The 21,698-nt window shown below is 39.3% G+C and overlaps 1 protein-coding gene across 1 annotated transcript in view; it reads right to left on the bottom strand.

Moving 5' to 3' along the window:
- Positions 1 to 775: 775 nt before the first annotated feature.
- Positions 776 to 21,698, bottom strand: part of WDHD1 (WD repeat and HMG-box DNA binding protein 1) — an 81,222-nt gene continuing 60,299 nt past the window's right edge. Inside the window, exons 26-27 of the transcript XR_009543671.1 lie at positions 12,414 to 13,453; positions 776 to 820 (exon numbers count right to left, since the gene is read on the bottom strand). The gene's annotated coding sequence lies outside the window, so the exon portion shown is untranslated. The remainder of the gene's footprint in view (positions 821 to 12,413; positions 13,454 to 21,698) is intronic.

Here is a 21,698-nt window from a genome sequence, read left to right as displayed (position 1 = left end):
GGCCTGCTTATTTACGTAAGTCCAGCAAGAAAAGCAATTGACCATAGAGGTTCTTTTGAATCTGCTTTGCGTGCACGTTTCATAAGGAATCCCCAGATTGAACTTTTACATGCCTCTCGAGACCAGGAGACCATGCCAAGAACATGCCATCAGACTTGTCTGTAATACTTATAGATTTGGGTCAGTTCCTCTCTTCTTAAGGTCCCCCAAAGATCCTGAGGTTCCTGCATCTGCTGGGAAGTGGCCTCCCTTACTCACCTGGTAAGGCTGCTGGGAACCGTGTAAGCAAGGTACCAGGCTCTTTTTCCAAGGGGCTTTATGGCTTCATAAAGTCAACCTTAGTTCCTTAAAGCCATCCAGTCATATCTGAGTCTATGCATGTCTTTCTCAAATACGACATTCCAATCAAAGCCTTGGTAATATAACCAATGTTCCCAAATGTGTCCTATTATAGTAAAGAAGATAGATTCTTAATGAACTTATGTAAATAACTATATTGCCATGAGAATAAGAATATTCACTAAGAGTTTCCAAATTCTGGAGGAATCAAGTAGGGATAAATGTTTGAATTCTACTTACAAATGCATCATTTACTAAATTGCTGTTAGTCATAGTATAAAAGGAAAGGTTTCTTTATATTTGGAGAACAAAAATTTAGTATTTCAGACAAAGAGTCATAAAAATTATAATCATATTCATCAGTTTATTCAGTTCCATGTGATTAATTTTTGTTGATCTTGGTCTTCTTTTAGCAGTTTTATGGAGCCATCAAGTTTTTCATTAGTGTTCTGTAATTTCTTGCCCAATTCAGTGGTATGATCTGAAAGTTATCAGAAAACTATATATGTCAAAAAGTCCATTCTATGAATCTTCTTGAAGATGAAGCTTTTTTGCAAAAGCATCAGAGTAAAACAATAACTGTTTATAAATAAGAAAAATGGCATGGTTAAAGATCTAATCACAATGCAGTTGACAAAGAAATTTGGTTATTTCTGCAATATACAATATTTTAAGATAATAACTAGAATTGTGATGGGTAATATTATATCAGGACATATCTGAAATTCAGAAATTTCATATAATTTCTAGAACATTTATATTAATAACGTTTATCCACATAATATAACCTAAGAAGGTTTACCAACACCCTTTGACAATGCTTCCCATGTAATTTAACATACTAAATAAAACTAATTAATTTAATATTGCTCTTTTGAGATGTTTCAGGGCCCTCTGAAACAGCCCAAAGTTAGCTAGAGGTCAAAAGGACTTCATTTAGAATTTAATTGCAGAAAGTTTGTCAAAGGTATCAAAATTTGTTTAAACACTTGGTCAAATAGGATCATAGGTCACTGTGAAACAATATTTATTCATGTAATCAAAGTGACAATAAAAGGTTTCAAAGGCAAATACAGAAATTTACAACACATTACTTAAAAGGTAAAAAAAACTTTATAATCTGTTATCAAAAGCAGATCGATATTCTAAGAAAACTCTGTCCTCTTAACAGAAAGAAAATCAAATTCTAGTTTCTTACCAGCTTACCTTTAATATTAAAAAGCATTCAGGGCTTCCCTGGTGGCGCAGTGGTTGAGAGTCCGCCTGCCGATGCAGGGGACATGGGCTCGTACCCCGGTCCGGGAAGATCCCACATGCCGCAGAGCGGCTGGGCCCGTGAGCACATGGCCGCTGGGCCTGCGCGTCGGAGCCTGTGCTCCGCAACGGGAGAGACCACAACAGTGAGAGGCCCGCGTACCGCAAAAAAAAAAAAAAAAAAAAAAAGCATTCACTCACCAAAGCTATCTTGAGAAAGAAGAACAGAGCTAGAGGTATCATACTCCCTGATTTCAGATGATATTACAAAGATACAGTAATCAAAACAGTACAGTACTGACACAAAACAGATACATAAATCAATGGAAAAGAAATAAACCCACGTACTTATGGCCAATAAATCTACAACAAAAGAGGCAAGAATATACAACGGAGAAAAGACAGTCTCTTCAATAAGTAGTGCTGGGAAGACTGGACAGCTATGTGTGAAAGAATAAAATTAGAACATTCTCTAACACCACATACAAAAATAAACTCAAAATTGATTAAAGGCCTAAGTGGAAGACCAGAAACCAAAAAACTCCTAGGATAAAACATAGGTTAAACAATTTTTGACATAAGTCATAGTAATATTTGGGGGGCCTGTCTCCTAAGGCAAAGGAAACAAAAGCAAAAATAAACAAATGGGAGCTAATCAAACCCAAAAGCTTTTGAACAGTAAAGGAAACCATCGACAAAACAAAAGACAACCTACCAAATGGGAGCAATATTTGCAAATGATATGACCAATAAGGGGTTAATATCCAAAACATATAAACAACTCATACAACTCAATATCAGAAAACCAAACAACCCAATTAAAAAATGGGCAGAAGACCTGAATAGACATTTTTCCAAAGAAAACATAGACATGGCCGACAAGCACATGAAAAGATACTCAACATCACTAATCATCAGGGTAAAGCAAATCAAAACCACAGTGAGATCCCCTTGGGAGACCCCAGTGACTGGGACAGGACCCTGAGAGGTATTTCTGGGTGCTAGTCATGTTTTATTTCTTTATCTGTGAGCAAACTACATAGGTGTACTTACTTTTTGACACCCATGATTTGTGTACATTTCTTTATGTATGTTACACTCAAATAAAAAGTTTACTTGAAAAAAAGAAACACAATGAGATATTATTTCAAAGCTGTCAGAATGGCTCTCATCAAAAAGAACACAAATAACAAATGTTGGCGAGGATGTAGAGAAAAGCGAACCATTGTACACTGTTGGTGGGAATGTAAATTGGTGCAGACACTATGGAAAACAATATGGAGGTTCCTCAAAAAACTAAAAATAGAACTACCATATAATCCAGCAATTCCATTCCTGGGTATATATCCAAAGAAAATAAAAACACTAGTTCAAAAAGATTCATGCACCCCAATGTTCATAGCAGGATGATGATGATGAGTATCAATAGCCAATATATGGAAGCAACTTAAATGTACATCAATAGATGAATGGATAAAGATGTGATATATATATATATATATAGGTGTATATATATATAGGTGTATATATATATATAGATAGATATAGATGTGATATATATATATATATAGGAATATATGTTCCTATATATATATGTGATATATATATATATACATATATATATAGGAATACTACTCAGTCATAAAAAAGAATGAAATTTTGCCATTTGCAACAACATGGATGGACTTGGAGGATATTATGCTTACTGAAATAAGTCAGACAGAGAAAGACAAATACTGTATGTTATCACTTTTATGTGGAATCTAAAAAATCAAACAAACGAATATAACAAAATAGAAACAGACTCCAATATATAGAGAACACACTAGTGGTTACCAGTGCGAGAGGGAATGGGGTAGGGGCAAAATAGGGGTAGGGGACTAAGAGGGACAAACTACTATGTATAAAACAAGTAAGCTGCAAGGATATATTGTACAGCACAGGGACTCTATAGACAATACTTTATAATATTGGGCTGGCCAAAAAGTTCGTTCAGCTTTTTCCATAAGATGGCCCTAGTAGCGCTTAGTTGTCTGTAACTTCATTTGAAACAATTTTGTTAGATTGTATTGTGACAGCTGTCACATCAGCGTGCATTAAAAAAAAATTATCAAAGTTGGTGAATCTTTGTGTAGCCATTTTACTATTAAAGATGGAAGAAAAAAAGCAACATTTTCGGCATATTGTGCTTTATTATTTCAAGAAAGGTAAAAACACAACTGAAACGCTAAAAAAGATTTGTACAGTCTATGGAGAAGGTGCTGTGACTGATCGAACATGTCAAAAGTGGTTTGCGAAGTTTCATGCTAGAGATTTCTCACTGGACGATGCTCCACGGTCGGGTAGACCAGTTGAAGCTGGTAGCAATCAAATCGAGACATTAATTGAGAACAATCAACGTTATACCACGTGGGAGATAGCCGACATACTCAAAATATCCAAATCAAGCATTGAATATCATTTTTCCAGCTTGGTTATGTTAATCGCTTTGATGGTTGGGTTCCACGTAAGTTAAGTGAAAAAAACTTTCTTGACCATATTTCCTCATGCGATTCTCTACTTAAAAAGTAACGAAAACGTTCCGTTTTTAAAACAAATTGTGACGGGTAATGAAAAGTGGATACCGCACAATAATGTGGAAGAGAAGAGATAGTGCAGCAAGTGAAATGAACCACCACCAACCACACCAAAAGAAGGTGATGTTGTGTATATGGTGGGATTGGAAGGGAGTCCTCTATTATGAGCTCCTTCCACAAAACCAAATGATTAGTCCCAACAAGTACTGCTCCCAGTTAGACCAACTGAAAGCAGCACTCAACAAAAAGTGTCCGGAATAGTCAACAGAAAACGTATAATCTTCCATCAGGATAATGCAAGGTTGCATGTTTCTTTGATGACCAGGCAAAAACTGTTACAGCTTGGCTGGGTACTTCTGATTCATCTGCCCTATTCACCAGACATTGCACCTTTGGATATCCATTTATTTTGGTCTTTACAAAATTCTCTTAATGGAAAAAATGTAAATTACTTGGAAGACTGTAAAAGGTACCTGGGACAGTTCTTTGCTCAAAAAGGTAAAAAGTTTGGGCTTCCCTGGTGGCGCAGTGGTTGAAAGTCCACCTGCCGATGCAGGGGACACGAGTTTGTGCCCCGGTCCGGGAAGATCCCACGTGCCGTGGAGCAGCTAGGCCCGTGAGCCATGGCCACTGAGCCTGTGCGTCCGGAGCCTGTGCTCCGCAACAGGAGAGGCCACAACAGTGAGAGGCCCACGTACCGAAAAAAAAAAAAAGGATAAAAAGTTTTGGGAAGATGGAATTATGAAGTTGCCAGAAAAATTGCAGAAGATAATGGAACAGTGAATACGTTGTTCAATAAAGCTCTTGGTGAAAATGAAAAATGTGTCTTTTATTTTTACTTAAAAACCAAAGGAATTTTTGGCCAACCCAATATTTTATAGTAACTTTAAGTGGAATACAATCTATAAAATTTTTGAATCACTATGTTGTACAACTGAAACTAATACAATATTGTATATCAACTATACATCAATAAGGGACTTCCCTGGTGGTGCAGTGGTTAAGAATCTGCCTGTCAATGCAGGGGACACGGGTTTGAGCCCTGGTCCGGGAAGATCCCGCATGCCACGGAGCAACTAAGCCCATGTGCCACAACTACTGAGCCCATGTGCTGCAACTACTGAAGCCCACATGCCTAGAGCCCGTGCTCTGCAACAAGAGAAGCCACCACAATGAGAAGCCCATGCACTGCAATGAAGAGTAGTCCCCGCTCGCCTCAACTAGAGAAAGCCCACACACAGCAACAAAGACCGAACTCAGCCAAAAATAAATAAATTTATTTAAAAAATTATACACAAATTCTTTTTGCACAGAGGCTTGACAAGGGCAATCAACAAGAGACTTTCAAAAAAGAATGTTGAATAAAGTTCAGTAGAGGGAAGAGAAATGGAAATGTAAATTTAAGGAGAAAAATGGAGAAAAAGAAGAACTTATTCAATAATTTGTTTAACTGGATGGTGGTAACAAACTACTATGTATTTACATTCCATTGGCTACTCTCAGAATGCTGTTCTGGTTTTGTTTTAAAGTTCGTGTTTAAAATACACCACATCTCCAAAGAAGACATACAGATGGCCAATAGGCACATGAAAAGATGCTCATCATCCCTAATTATTAGAGAAATGCAAATCAAAACAACAATGAGGTTCCATCTCATACCAGTCAGAATGGCCATCATTAAAAAGTCTACAAACAATAAACTCTAGAGAGGGTGTGGAGAAAAGCGCACCCTCCTACACTGTTGGTGGGAATGTAAGTTGGTGCAGCCACTGTGGAAAACAGTATGGAGGTTCCTCAGAAAACTAAAAATAGAATTACTATATGATCCAGCAATCCCACTCCTGAGCATATATCCAGACAAAACTATAATTCAAAAAGATACATGCACTGCTGTGTTCATAGCAGCACTATTCACAATAGCCAAGACTTGGGGAAAAAAAAGAAAAGACTTGGAAACAACCTAAATGTCCATCGACAGATGAATGGATAAAGAAGAAGTGGTACACATATACAATGGAATACTACTCAGCCATAAAAAAGAATGAAATAATGCCATTTGCAGCAACATGGATGAAACTAGAGATTATCATACTAAACGAAGTAAGTCAGAAAGAGAAAGACAAATACCACATAATATCACTTATATGTGGAATCTAAAATATGACACAAGTGAACATATCTATGAAAAAGAAACAGACTCACAGACATATAGAACAGACTGTGGTTGCCAAGGGGGAGGGGGGAGGGCTAGGGAAGCTTTGGGAGTTTGGGATTAGCAGATGCAAACTAGTATATATAGGATGGATAAACAACAAGGTCCTACTGTATAGTACAGGGAACTATATTCAATATCCTGTGATAAACTGTAATGGAAAAGAATATGAAAAAGAATATATATATAACTGAAACACTTTGCTGTACAGCAGAAATTAACACATTGTAAGTCAACTATACTTCAATAAAGTAAAAATAAAAAATAAAATAAAATACACTGCAAATATATCCTTTACAACTACAATCTTATAAAACTTTTAGTAATCAGTCTAACAGTGTATGTGTGAGGCAGGGAAAAGGTAGACGGACACATAGATTTCTAAAATTCTTTTGGAGGTACCTGAGCAAAAATGTTTGGTGACAACCACTGTGGGATTTGGAAACTTAAGTGGCAGCATGTAACCTCACTTCCCCTCAACCTGTGCTGTGCAGTGCAGTAGCTACTAGCCAATATCACTCTTGAGCACCTGAAATATCGTTAGTCTGAATAAGAAACAAATGCTATAAGTGTAAAATACATACTGGGTTTCAAAATTTAGTATTAAAAAATGTAAACTATCTCATCAATAATTTTTATATTGATTACATGTTGAAATTATAATATTTTGGATATATTGGGTTGAATGAAATATATTATTAAAATTAATGTCACCTATTTCTTTTTTAATGTGGCTAACTAGAAAAATTTAAATTGTATAGGTGACTTGCATTTGTGGCTCACATATTTCTATTGAACAGCTCTGTGCCTAGACAAATGCTTCCCACATCCCAGGCATCCCCAGAGCCCTGTAAGATTTTTGCAATATCTGCTATTACTGGTGGTACTATTATTATGTACTCAATATTGACTCACATTTTTACTTAAAGTTATTTTTAAAGGAAGCTACACATATCATGGGCTTAATATATGAACTCAAGTTGTTAATACACATTAAGTAAATATATAACCCTTAAAATAAAAATTGCTTGTGTCTCAGGACTTCCCTTGTGGTCCAGTGGTTGACTCCGCCCTTCCATTGCAGGGGGCACGGGTTCCATCCCTGGTCGGAGAGCTAAGATCCCACATGCCGTGTGGTGCGTCAAAAAAAGAAAAAAGAAAAAAGAAATGTTCTGTCTCAGTGTACCCCTGAAATCATGTTATGATGTGGTAGTAACAGACCCACATGTGTTGGGAAACTCTTCCCTGGATGAAGGAAGAGGAGTTTGGGGGGAATCTCTCCGGGTGGTAGAAGCTCTAGGCCCACTCCTGAACAGTGCTATTTCCGGCCACCCAAAGACTGGCCACCACGAGCCGTGGCCCTGGAGGCAGCAGTGAGGCAGAGTGGGATCTGAGCTTCCGAGGAGGCATGGAGCTGCCTCTCTTACGGGGATTCAGACAGTTTAGATGGCAAGCATCTCAGCAGCAAGCAGGTGGACTGAGTAATAAAGACCTTTCTTTATTTTCCATACCCCCTCAAACACCCACCTCAACACCCCATTCTGGTGTAGTACTCCAAGAAAAGAGTGCCCCACCTTGACATAGGGGCTGAAGTCAGGTTAAATTTGATTTAGAAAACAACGTGATTTCTTTTTTCTTTTTTATAAATTTATTCATTTTATTTATTTATTTTTGGCAGTGTTGGGTCTTTGTTGATGCGCGGGGGCTTTCTCTAGTTGCGGCGAGCGGGGCCTACTCTTCATTGCCATGTGCAGGCTTCCCATTGCAGTGGCTTCTCTTGTTGCAAAGCATGGGCTCTAGGCACATGGGCTTCAGTACTTGTGGCACGCAGGCTCAGTAGTTGTGGCGCATGGGCTTAGTTGCTCCGCAGCATGTGGGATCTTCCCGGACCAGGGCTCGGACCTGTGTCCCCTGCATTGGCAGGCGGATTCTTAACCACTGTGCCACCAGGGAAGCCCCAAACAACATGATTTCTGCCTCCAGGATTGTGAAGTAAAATTCAGATCCCTTACACACCTCTGCAACATGGGTACTGTTATCCTTATATGTAGATGGAACTCAGATGATGTAAGGGACCCCCCAAGGTCATGCAGCTAGCAAGTGACACATAGCTGACTTCAACCTTGGAGGCGTTGCTATTTCCATCTGCTCCCATTTTGCAATAGGCATCATGGACACAAGAGAGATGTGATCCTACCCTCTACACACTTGAAATCTAATTGGGACCCAAAATATTTTCGTCTTGTATTATCAGGAAAACATCAGAAAAAATTTTCACTGGCAAACATACATCCAACTCATTTCCATAAACAAAATTTAAAGCCATATTCAACATCCTTTTGGGCCCACAAAGTAGTTTCTTTTTTTTTTTTTAATTTATTTATTTATTTATGTTATTTTTTATTTTTGGCTGTGTTGGGTCTTCCTTGCTGAGTGTGGGCTTTCTCTAGCTGCGGTGCGTGGGGACTACTCTTCGTTGCGGTGCACAGGCTTCTCATTGTCTTGGCTTCTCTTGTTGTGGAGCACGGGCTCCAGGCGCCCGGGCTTCAGTAGTTGTGTCACATGGGCTCAGTAGCTGTGGCTCGCGGGCTCTAGAGCTCAGGCTCAGTAGTTGGGGCGCATGGGCTTAGTTGCTCCGCGGCATGTGGGATCTTCCTGGGCCAGGGCTGAAACCCGTGTCCCTTGCATTGGCAGGCAGATTCTTAACCACTGCGCCACCAGGGAAGCCCTAGTTTCTTTTATTTTAATATTTTCCTCTGACCACAAGGAAATGACCATTTGGCAGATATGGTAAAAATAGTCCAGGCTGATGTCTGACAGACCTGGATTCCACATCCTAATTCTGCCCTTCACTGTGTGACCTTGGGGAAATAATCTCTCTGGGCTGCAATCTCATTTTCAAAAAAGGAAAAGTTGTTTTGAGAATTAGAAATAATGTATGCAAAGGACCTTGCAAAAGTACCATAAGTAATAATTATGATGATGATTATAGTAAATGATCATTCCTTATGCCTCTTTGTCCTCAAAATCTTCCTTCAGCTTTAAAACAAAATGAGACCAAGGCTTTCGTCTTTCAAAGAAAAAAAAAGCCTAAAGGCTGTTTGTGTGGCTGCACCTGTCTATTCACTTACTTAGTGTCATCATTTCCTGGGAATCATACGATTATTTGCCCCTGGACATAGTTTCCCGGCAACACACATCTTGAGCCAATTCAGGTGAATTTTCTCTGTCATTATGGTCACCTGGCTCCTGCATCAAGCGGCTCCTTGCAACCTTCCATAAATATTAGAATTATGTTGGCTACAGGGAAACTGAGCAAAGGTTATGTTTATACACCGTCTTTCTCTTGGGATTTTACAACACTGAGCAAAGAGCCATCAGCTGAGGCCACCACAGTCTCTTTGAAAGCAGCTGGGTGGGTATTTTTGTGCCATGCAAACAGAGCAGAACAGATTTATTCCTAGGGTTTTCTGACCAGAAGCAAAAGGAGTACCCTCAGTGAATCCTCAACAACTATTGCTGATGATCAGAAGAGACCCAGGAAATAATCTGATTTTCCTGAACAAGGGTCTACCCTGACATTTTCTCTTTCTTTCCACTGGGAGCAGGCTGGCAAATACGTTTAAAGCAAAGTAACAGTCAAGTTATTGCTAAACCATTTAGCAAACAGTGTATGAATTTTCCATGTTTTAAGTGTAAATATTCTTCACTTTAAATTCTGTTTATCCTTCCAAGTCTGATTTTTAAAAAAAATTTTATGTTGTTTGAATCCCTGCAGGCAAGACTTTTACTTTGATATTCATCAAATAGGTTTTTGTGATTGCTAAGCAAACATATCATATTTTTAATAATGATGTATAGGTTTTTTAATTTGAAAAATGATGACAATTATTTTTGATAGGATTAAAATATTCCCTAATCTCACCACCATGTTATCAATTTGCTATATTTCTTTTTAATAGTTTTCCTATGTACAAATGGTGGTTTTATTTTGTATTTTTATATTCCATTGGCAACCTACTTTTTTCTTTTACCACTATATTAATTTTTCCATGTTACAACAAAACTTTCATAGCTACTTTTTAAAAAAACTGGCTTACTACCCAGTTAATTTGATAAAATCTATTAACGATAGAGTACTTGATCACTGACTATCGCTCAAGGACAATCACTCTAAGAGACAGACGTATGGGGCTTCCCTGGTGGTGCAGTGATTAAGAATCCACCTGCCAACGCAGGGGACACAGGTTCAAGCCCTGGTCCAGGAAGATCCCACATGCCACGGAACAACTAAGCCCATGCGCCACAACTACTGAGCCTGCGTGTCACAACTACTGAAACCCACACGCCTAGAGGCCATGCTCCGCAACAAGAGAAGCCACCGCAATGAGAAGCACGTGCATTGCAATGAAGAGTAGCCCCAGCTCGCCGCAACTAGAGAAAGCCCGTGTGCAGCAACGAAGACCCAAAGCAGCCGAAAATAAATAAATTAATAAATTTTTTAAAAAGGGAGAACAAATGTATGGACACCTAGGGGGGAAAAGGGGGTGTGATGAATTGGGAGATTGGGACTGACAGCCATATATACACTACTATGTATAAAACAGATAACTAATGAGAACCTGCTGTATAGCACAGGGAACTCTACTCAACGTTCTGTGGTGACCTAAATGTGAAGGAAATACAAAAAAGAGGGGATATATGTATACGTATAGCTGATTCACTTCACTGTACAGCAGAAGGGTCTTCAATTTGTATTGATAAGTAAATTACCGTTTGCTTGTAAGGTATTTTTGCTTATTCTGTACTTACATAAAAATCTCAAGTACAAACAATGTGACCTTGTGTACGTTATTTAGCTTCTAAACTCAGCCTCTTTATCTGTAAAATGGGAATAAGAGACCCTAGCTCAAGAAGATGTGAGATCAGTGCCTCTCATACGCTAAGCAATCAATAAATGCTATTGACAAATGTATGTTTTAAACAGGATTCATTTCCCATCAAAATAAACGGAAAAGGAACAGTTGGACTTTTCCTAACAGATGTCCAATTAGGTTACGATCTTGCCCAATGCGTAGGGGGCAGCTAAAGGAATGTAAGTTGTACAGTCAGTGGAGAATGTTATCTCCTGATCCAGCAGTGTCAAGCTTGCCTTCCTCAGCCCCTGCCAGCTCTGTCTCTGGCAGAATCACAGACCACAGTACAGCGGCACCTCGGGGCTCTGCACTGGTCAGCTCAGTGCCTCCCACCAAGCCTGCCCGTCCTGTCCCTCTCAGCTATCAAGCAGATCTTAATGTTTTCCTGCAAAGCACAGGACCTGTTATTTCTCTTTAGCCTTCAAATATCTAGATGTTATCCCAAACACAATTTTGTAATTTGGAGCCCACATTTGGAATTTATTGAAAGCTACTTTTCAAAGATTCTGAAATGCCTTTTACAGGCTCCGGACGCGCAGGCTCAGCGGCCATGGCTCACGGGCCCAGTCGCTCCGCAGCATGTGGGATCTTCCCAGACCGGGGCACGAACCCGCGTTCCCTGCATCGGCAGGCAGACTCTCAACCACTGTGCCACCAGGGAAGCCCCCAGAGGCATATTTTAAGCAACACTTTTTGCTCTGGGTTTTTCCCAAACCCACACATCTCAAAACAATATGCTTCTACTGCTATTTCTTACTAATCAACTTTGGACATTTAGTTTTAAGTTCCCAACATGAAAAACAAGAATTTAGCCCATTTAATCCCTCTCTCTCTTAGAGATATCATTGTTCTTAGTTCTTACTCTAGTCACCTCTGTATCTTCAATCAACATACTTAAGTCTCAACTTTGGCTCCAGTCACCAAGTGAAATGACCTGCTTAGTAAGCAGAGGATATTAGCATTCTAATTCCTTACCCTCTTCCCTTCACTTAAAGGCTGTACCTTTACTTTTACATTGTCAATATATAACATTATCATTCTGTTCTAGAAGCACCATTCAAACGTCCATAATTTGTCTATGAGTTCACCTTACAAGGTGGAAAGCTAATAACTTACATTTCCATGACGATGTGACCAAGTAAGTAGCATGCTAGGAGTCCTTCTCCACAGGGCGGGATCATGACCGCTGGTCACTTAGTGGAGAAGTTCCCTGCATCAAACTGAAGTGGGATTCTACCTTTTACCTCCACCAAATCCCTGGATCGTATCTTTGTGATTTTCCAACTCCTGGCTACTAGCTGATCAGTCATTGTCTTGGCATCTGTGTTTTGTCTCTGGCTTATTCCTTCCTTCTCAGTCTTTGTGAGCATCAGGAACACCACTCCCTTACCCTCCGCCTCCCCCTCAGCCCCCCACCTCTGCCTTCGGAATACCAGAACTCACTGCTCTGGTTCTCCCTAGGAAATTTGCTCACTTTCTTTAGAATAGCCTTCCATTTTAATTAGTTGCCAAAAATGAAACAAATTCAGGAGACTTCACACAAATTCTAGATTTCTGTCTTCTACTGAAAATGGTAAGATTGGGTAACTCTGGGCTCAAATTCTACAGCAATGGCCTAGGGTGCAACTGTACTAGCTTTCTTCCCTTTACCTGTCTGGACCCTATGGTAATGGGTTCTCAACCCTTGAAATATAGACTTAATCTCCTTGGCTCCAGCCCCACGCCTCACTCCTGCCCTGATCGGAAGCCTCTCTCATGTTCCACAGGGCAGGCTGTGCCCTCCTGGGCCATAGCCCCTCCTTATATATTCTCCCTTGTTACTTACTCAACAGGCGGTCCTCGGACCAGACCAGCCTCAGGGGCATCACCTGGGAGCTTTTTAGAGATGCAGAACCTCATGCCCCACCCTAGACTTATTGAACCATAATCTGCATTTTAATGAGCTCTCTTGGTGATTAGTAGGCCAGTTAAGAAAAGAGCTGGCCTAGGTTATAATTTCCCTGCCTTGCTTTATTGGGCATCCCTCGCTTTTTGTCCTCCTAAATTTACTGAATTCTCTCATTCATGGATGTCCCTCATCCCTTTCACTTCATCATCAATTTTGTGGATTTATTTACTTTCTATATTCATTTCTTTTCCATTGTTTTGTGGGATCTCTGGAGGCAAAGGGAAAACAATTTTGCATGGTCAGTAATTCAGCAAGCAGTTTGACAGTTTTCAGACACAGGTCTTAAAACACTAGAGTAATAGAAAGTGTTGCTATGCCGTTTTTGTTTTGTTTTGTTGGCTTGGTTGTGTTTTATAGCTGTTATCTCAGTAAGAACACAGATGTGAGAGGGGATGATAGATGTTTACGATCTTGATGAACAGCTTCTCATGTGAGTCTCCTGATGCCCTTTGGTTGCCTAACTGAGCAACGGCTTGTGTGCCTGTGGGCAGACGCAGGTGTTTGCAGCAAAGTAAGGGCTTACTGCAGGGTGCCAAGCAAGGGAGTGGGAGACAAGCCTCAGATCCACTGCCACCTGGTCTTTGAGTTAGGGGTTTTTTTTTTTTTTTTGAGTTAGGGGGTTTTTTAAATGGGAAGAACAAAGAAACTGGGATTAAGTATCGTCTTGTGACATTTCCTTTCTTTCATTTTTTAAAAATTGAAGTATAGTTAATTTACAATGTTGTGTCAGTTTCAAGTGTACAGCAAAGTGATTCAGTTATACATATATATATTCTTTTTAAGATTCTTTTCCATTATAGGTTATTACAAGATAGTGAGTATAGTACCCTGTGCTATACAGTAGGTCCTTGTTGTTTCCCTATTTTATATTACAGTAGTGTGTATATGCTAATCCCAAACTCCTAATTTATCCCACCTTCCTTCTATCCCCTTTGGTAACCAGAGGTTATTTTTCTATGTCTGTTGAGTCTATTTCATTTTTGTAAATAAGTTCATTTGTATCATTTTTTAAGATTCCACATATAAGTGCGATCATATGATATTTGTCTTTCTCTGTCTTGTGACATTTTTATTTTTTTGGCTGCACCAAGTGGCATGTGGGATCCCAGTTCCCCAAGCAGGGATCGAACCGGCACCCCCTGCATTGGAAGCATAGAGTCTTAACCACTGGACCCCCAGGGAAGTCCCTGTGACATTTCTTAATCGTAGTTTCAAGAGTCTGGATGCCTACAGTTAATGAGTCTCTGGTCTGAGGGTCCAATGGCCGGGTGATCTGTTAGCTCATCCTGCCCTAGAGAAAACAACCTGTATGTTAGTGATAAGTAATTGACAACAGCAACTTTAGCACATTAACGATGTTATTGACAACAGCAATTTTAGTCCTCTGACTCTGGTTGATTAGTCTTCAGTATGCACAGGACTGAGGTCAGAGGGGACAAGACAGGGAATAAAATTTTGTACAGAGAGGTTAACCATAAACTCTTCAGGGGAGCTCGTTTTTAGGGGGACCTGGTTTCAGTTGATTACTTTACACCTGAAAAACTCAGAGACATTGCTGCCTGTAAGACTGGTGGCCACCATTTTGCCAGAAGATATCAGCATTAAAAAAAGCAAACTGGAAATTACAATAAAGACAAAGGGAATGGAACAGCTTAGCAGAGTTGTGCAAAGCCATGTTTCTTTGTTGTTCTGGGTGTATTTGTATTTTTAGCATCACGACTGCTACTGTACATTTGTCCCAGCCAGTCATCCAAGTCTTTGTGGAAATTAACTGCAATGTTATGAATGTTTCACAGATGGATGAACCAAAACTGATGAGAAAACAAACTGGTTCTGATCTTTTCACCATTTGGGGAATCTGAGTTTTATCTGGCTGAAATAAATGTTTGCAATCAGAAACTGTATCATGAAGGATATTTTTTTTCCTGCCAAAAATGGAATACCCAACTAAAAGTGGCCTGGACTGGTGGTTCTCAAAATTGGCTGCACATTGGAATCACCTGGGAAACCTGACTCCTACATGGTGAAATCTGATTTCATTGGTCTGGGGTATGACTTGGGCCTTGAGAGGGATTCTCAAGTGCAGCCAAGGTTGAGAACCACCTGCTTAAACAATTCAGACACATTGTTTCGCTTAATCAGAGTCCTGGAGGTGGCATTGTAGGCATGGATGGGAGACTCAAGAGTGTTATCAAGGACCCAGGCTCTCCCCGACTTCCTCCTTAGTCATTCTCAGCATGTTGTCAGTGCCTGCCCTTCCAGACACAGATGGCTGCTATCGCTCTGAGCATCAAGTGTTCAAACACAGCAGGGAAAATGAAACCGCCTCCTCCTCTTTGTCAGCGAGGAAGACTTTCTAAGAAGCTCCCCACCGCCACCCACCCCAGGAGATTTCTCCTTATTTCTTTGGTTAAAACACAGCCACCCAAAGACCAACTGCTGGCAAAGAATGGCTTACATCAATTGTTGCTGTTACAAAACAAAATGAGGGTGCCGTTACACTAAGTAAAAAGAAAGGCTGTTAGGTAGGCAACCAACAGCGTCTCTGTAGCCTTGTTATCCAAAGCAAATTAGCCGATTGTGTTAGTTGGGTACCTAGGCTAACTTTGTTGGACTTATGAACAAATTGGACTTACGAACAAGCTCTAGGAACGGAACTCGTTCATATGTAGGGAACTTGTTCATATGTTAATGATGTAATTCATCATTAACCCGTGGAATACCATCAGGCTCCATTGGACCTGATATTAGTTTTTAAATTTCCTTTTGGAGCAGTTCTAACTATTTGTAAGGAGTAATCTTTTGACTTTTTCTTTCTTAGAGGTCTTCCAAAAAACAAAGGGAAAATTTAATTTTAAAAAATAGAATAAAATTCATTCTATCCTGGTGATTACCATATGGGCCACTGACGCTTTTATAAATCTAAGATACGTTAGGGGATTTTACTGATCTCAGTCTTCTTAGTTCAGGTTTTGCTATTTCATCACTTAGGAAATTCTTTTTTTTTTAAAATAAATTTATTTATTTTTGGCTGTGTTGGGTCTTCGCTGCTGCGTGCGGACTTTCTCTAGTTGTGGTGAGCAGGGGCTACTCTTTGCTGAGATGCTCAGGCTTCTCATTGAGGTGGCTTCTCTTGTTGCGGAGCACGGGCTCTAGGTATGTGGGCTTCAGTAGTTGTGGCACGCGGGCTCTAGAGTGCAGGATCAGTAGTTGTGGTGCAAGGGCTTAGTTGCTCCGCGGCATGTGGGATCTTCCTGAACCAGGGCTTGAACCCGTGTCCCCTGCGTTGGCAGGCAGATTCTTAACCACTGCGCCACCAGGGAAGCCCTGAGAAATTCTTTTATCATACACTTCAATTTTTCCCAGCTATATTTAAAAAAGGAATTAAATTATAAGAAAATGGAAAAATGATGGAATCACCTAAAAGGATGATGCAATGTCTACAAAAATGCTATATTGCAGTTTTCTTATTATAATGCCCAAAGTATTGCCTCATTTTCAAGAAGGAAAAAAAGAAGACTGGAGGGATTATCTTTATAGTTTGCTTTAAGGTTTCATAGAACAAGTTGAGAATTCAGAATTTTTCATTTTCCATCCATAGTGGCAAAAAAAGGGAAACTGACAGGGGAAGATGTTTCAAAGTTATTAGATGAATCAGAAGATAAATGCAAGGAGACAAATAGCAGCACTCTAGACTCTATTAATGATGGTGGAATTGGTCATATAAATGGAATCTCAGGTTATGAGTTTTCAGATCAAGTTATCGTAGATGAATTGTTCTCAAACTCAAGAATTAATGTGACCTATATATTCCTAAGGACACAAAAGCAATGTGCTATTTTCATCCAGTTAGTCATTTGACAGGAAGCATGTCATCATGCAATATTTTGTGACAAGAACTTGGACCGTCTTGTTTTGTCAAAATGATGTATGATGATATTCTTTCATCTTTTTTATTGGTTGTGCACCGGTGTTTGAGTTGAAGAGGTTTGGTATGTTTTAATTCTTGTCGACATTCCTAATAAAGTTTTCTTCTTACTATCCCTTTATTCTTCTGCAAATTAATCATAAAATGACTTCAAAAATATAATGAATATTTTTCTTGGAATATTGACAAAGAACATTCAGATTTCTCAGTTGTGAGCTCAAAATCCTTTATCAGTGTTGACAAGAGAAACATACTGATTATCTTGTTTAGGAGAGGCACTGTGCCAGGTTCTGACAATACAAGGAAACCCAGGTCTGCTCTTAAAGAGCTTATAACCCTGTTGGGGGTCAGGAATATAAATTCTCTTCCATGAGCTACAAATACCTCATTAGGGTTTTTCATTTCCAGTTGTAGTATATCCTCAGATATCCCCTCCCAGTGTTAATATCTTACGGAACGATAGTATAATATCAAAACCAAGAAATTGACACTGAAATAATCTGTACAACTTATTCAGATTTTACCAGTACAGAGTTACTTGTGTGTGTGTGTACCTCTATGTAATTTTATCACGTGTAAATCCTTGTGAAACCACCACCATGATCGAGATACTCAATTACACCATCACCACAAGACTTGTTCTCACTCATCCCTGTATAGCCACATCCCTCCTTTCCCCATCTTTACCTCTGGCAACCACTAATATATTTTCCATCTCTCTATTATTTCATGAATGTTATATAAATGGAATCATGCAGTGGAATGGAATCAAAACATCCTTTTGAGATTGGTCTTCTTTCACTCAGCTTAATTTTCTTGAGGTTATTCCAAATTGTTGCTTTCATCAATAGTTTGTTCCTTTTCATTGCTGAGTAGTATACCATGCACGGTATGAATGTACTATAGATTAACTATTTAGTCATTGAGGGACATTTGGGTAGTTGAGCTGCGGGCTTCCCTGGTGGCGCAGTGGTTGAGAGTCCGCCTGCCGATGCAGGGGACATGGGTTCGTGCCCCGGTCCGGGAAGATCCCACATGCCGCGGAGTGGCTGGGCCCGTGAGCCGTGGCCGCTGAGCCTGCGCATCCGGAGCCTGTGCTCCGCAACGGGAGAGGCCACAACAGTGAGAGGCCCGCGAACCCAAAAAAAAAAAAAAAAAAAAAAAACCTGCTATGAACAATCATGCACAAGTTCCTGTGTGAAAATAAGTTTTCATTTCTCGGGGATAAGTGCTTAAGAGGGCAATTGCTGGTTATACAGTAAGTCCCTTTTAGTTTTGAAAGGAACTGCCAAACTGTGTTCTAGAGTGGCTGTACCATTTTATGTTCCCACCAGCAACATGAGTGATCCAGTTTCTCTGCATCCTTACTTGTATTTGGTGTTATCATTATATTTCATTTTAGCTGTTTTGATAGGTGTACAGTGAAATCTCACTGTAGTTTCAATTTGCACTTCTCTAGTAATTAATGCTCTTGAACATCTTTTCATGTGTTTGCCTTTTGTATACCCTCTTAGTGAAATGTGTGTTTTCCTCATTTCTAATTGGATTATATGTTTTGTTTTTAATGCTGAGTTTATGAGTTCTTTATATATTCTAGATATGCCCAGCTACTATTTTTAATCAGCTGCTATAACATTTGAGGGAGAAATGATGTCATGAAGAGTCTCTATCTCACTGAAGCACATTAATACTCCTCCCTCTTTACAAAACCCATCTATATCAATTCCAATCCAGCTGTTTTCAGAGAACACTCTTTGTGGGGGCCAGTTTCCAACCTTCGGTGAACACTTTATTTGCCACTGATATGCTCCACACTACTCTTGAAGAATTGGAGTGCCACTCTTCATCTTCCTTTCTCTAGAACTTTTGTTATCAGGGCCACAAAAGCAGCTGAGATAATGTTGACCTGACAATTTTTGTTTGTTTTTAATTTTTTCCTCACTTTTCCACTTTCACTAGATGTATTTCTTCTGCTCACTTGTTTCTCTGCTTTCCCACAACTTTAGCTTTCCCCTGCTGTTGCTATGACACTTGCCTCTACATCCCTGTGCAGCTCAGTTCCTCAGATTAAAGAATTCTGCTTCTGTGTCCAAATTCCAAATATCAGGGAGAGAGATGGGATCACTGAATCCTGGGGTCAGTCATGCAATTCTGGTGCAGTGTGGCCTGCGGAAGTGACAGCAAGTGATATGTGACTATCCTGGGATGGTTCTCTGAGAAGGAGGTCTAAGCAAAAAATTGCTGTCATTTTTATTACAAGGACCATAGGAGTTAGAGAGATTAAGTGGTTCCCAGAGCCACATAGCTCCAGTGGTAGAGGCAGTATATAAACCCTAAGCCTACCAAGTTCCAAAGATTACACTGTATCAACTATGCCAATCACCCCACCAACACAGCTCTTGACCTTGAAAACCTGGGTCTCTTGGTGAGATCAACAAGCATCTACAATTATTGATATAATAGAGATACATACAATCCGACAGAAAAGTATACCCGGAGAAAACAGCAGACAGAGGTCTATTAAATGAAATACAATTTACAACTAAAAGAACAATAGCATTCTTCTCTTTCTAAAAAAGTTTGGCAGTAGTTTAAATTTATGCTTATATTATTACCCTCATTATAAAAATACATTAATGTGTTTATGAGCCCTTGGGTGAAATGGTTCAGTAACATACAAAGTTAATTCCATACAGTGTCAGAAAAAACCAGAATGCACAAATCCCTTTAAACAAGATACATGCTTTATGCAAGACACTTTTTGTTCTTTAATCAACATTAACTGACTTTCTAATGTTAGACCAATGTTGTATTCTTGTGATTAAGTCAATGGGGTAACTAAATAGTATCTTTTTTAATACAATGTTGGATCTGGTCTACTAAAATTTTTACTTAGGAGTTTTCTTCTATGTTCATGAGTGAGATTGGTTTAAAATTTTCCTTCTTAAAACTAACCTTGTCAGGTTTCAACATCAAGGTTATGACAGCTGCTATACTAGATAATTTGTAGAAGATTGTAACTTTTACTTGACTGTGATAGAACTTGACTCTTCACCCAGAATTTTAAATATAGACTAATTTTTAAAATTGGTTATAGACTATTCTGATTTTCTATTTCTCTGAGTCAGTTTTTTTCTTCCAGTTTTACTGAGACATAACTGATGTACAGTAGTGTATACGTTTAAGGTGTAAAACATAATGATTTTGGACTTCCCTGGTGGCGCAGTGGATAAGAATCCGCCTGCCAGTGCGGGGGACATGGATCCGAGCCCTGGTCCAGGAAGATCCCACATGCCGTGGACCAACTAAGCCCGTGAGCCACAACTACTGAGCCTGCACTCTAGAGCCTGCGAGCCACAACTCTGAGCCTGTGTGCCACAACTACTGCAGCCCGTGCACCTAGAGCCTGTGCTCCGCAACAAGAGAAGCAATCACAATGAGAAGCCTGCGCACTGCAATGAGGAGTAGCCCCCACTCACTGCAACTAGAGAAAGCTTGCGTGCAGCAACTAGGACCCAACCAGCCAAAAATAAAAATATAAATTAAAACAAAAAAACCCAATGATTTGACTTACAACACGAAGTAATTATCACAGTAAGTTCAATGGATATCCATCATCTCATATAGATAAAAAATTAAAGAAATTAAATATTTTTCTTGTGATGGGAACTCAGGATTTACTCTCTTAACTTCCATATATTGATATAACATAGCAGTGTTAATTATATATATCATGTTGTACTTTACATCCCTAGTACTTATTTGTATCTTACAGCTAGAAGTTTGTACCTTTTGACTGTCTTCATCCAATTCCCCTCCCTTCCACCCCTGCCTCTGGTAACCACAAATCTGATCTCTTTGTCTATAAGTTTGTTTGTTTTGAAGTATAATTGACCTACAATACTTTGTTGGTTCCCATTAACACAATGTGGTGATTTGATATTTTTATACATTTCAAAATGATCACATAAATCTAGTTATGATCTATCATCAAAGATATTACATAATTATTGACAATATTCTTCACACTGTACATTTCATACTCATGACTCATTTATTTTGCAACTGGAAGTTTGTACCTTGATTCAGTTTTTTTATAACAACTTTATAGAGACATAATTCACATACCATATATTCACCCACTTAAAGTGTACAATTCAGTGATTTTTAGTAAATTTAGAGTTGTGCAATCACTGCCACTATCCAATTCCGGAATATTTTTGTCACTCCAAAAAGAAACCCTGTACCGATCAGCAGTCAGCCACCCACCCTCTCCTCTTAACCTCCAGCCCGAGGCAACTACCAATCTACTTTCTGTCTCTATAGATTTGCCTAGTCTGGACATTTCATAGAAATGAAGTCATATAAAATATCATCTTTTGTGACTGGCTTCTTTCACTTAGCATGTTTTCATGGTTTGCCCATGTTGTAACATGTATCAGTACTTCATTTCTTTTTATTAACAAATAATATTCCGTTGTATGGACATACCACTTTTGTTTATCCATTCGTCACTTGATGGACA

This window comes from Lagenorhynchus albirostris, chromosome 1 (genome assembly GCF_949774975.1).
Source record: "Lagenorhynchus albirostris chromosome 1, mLagAlb1.1, whole genome shotgun sequence".
In the NCBI taxonomy this organism is placed as follows: Eukaryota; Metazoa; Chordata; class Mammalia; order Artiodactyla; family Delphinidae; genus Lagenorhynchus; species Lagenorhynchus albirostris.
Note: the sequence above shows the minus strand (reverse complement) of the source record. Positions and strands in the feature narration are given on the sequence as shown.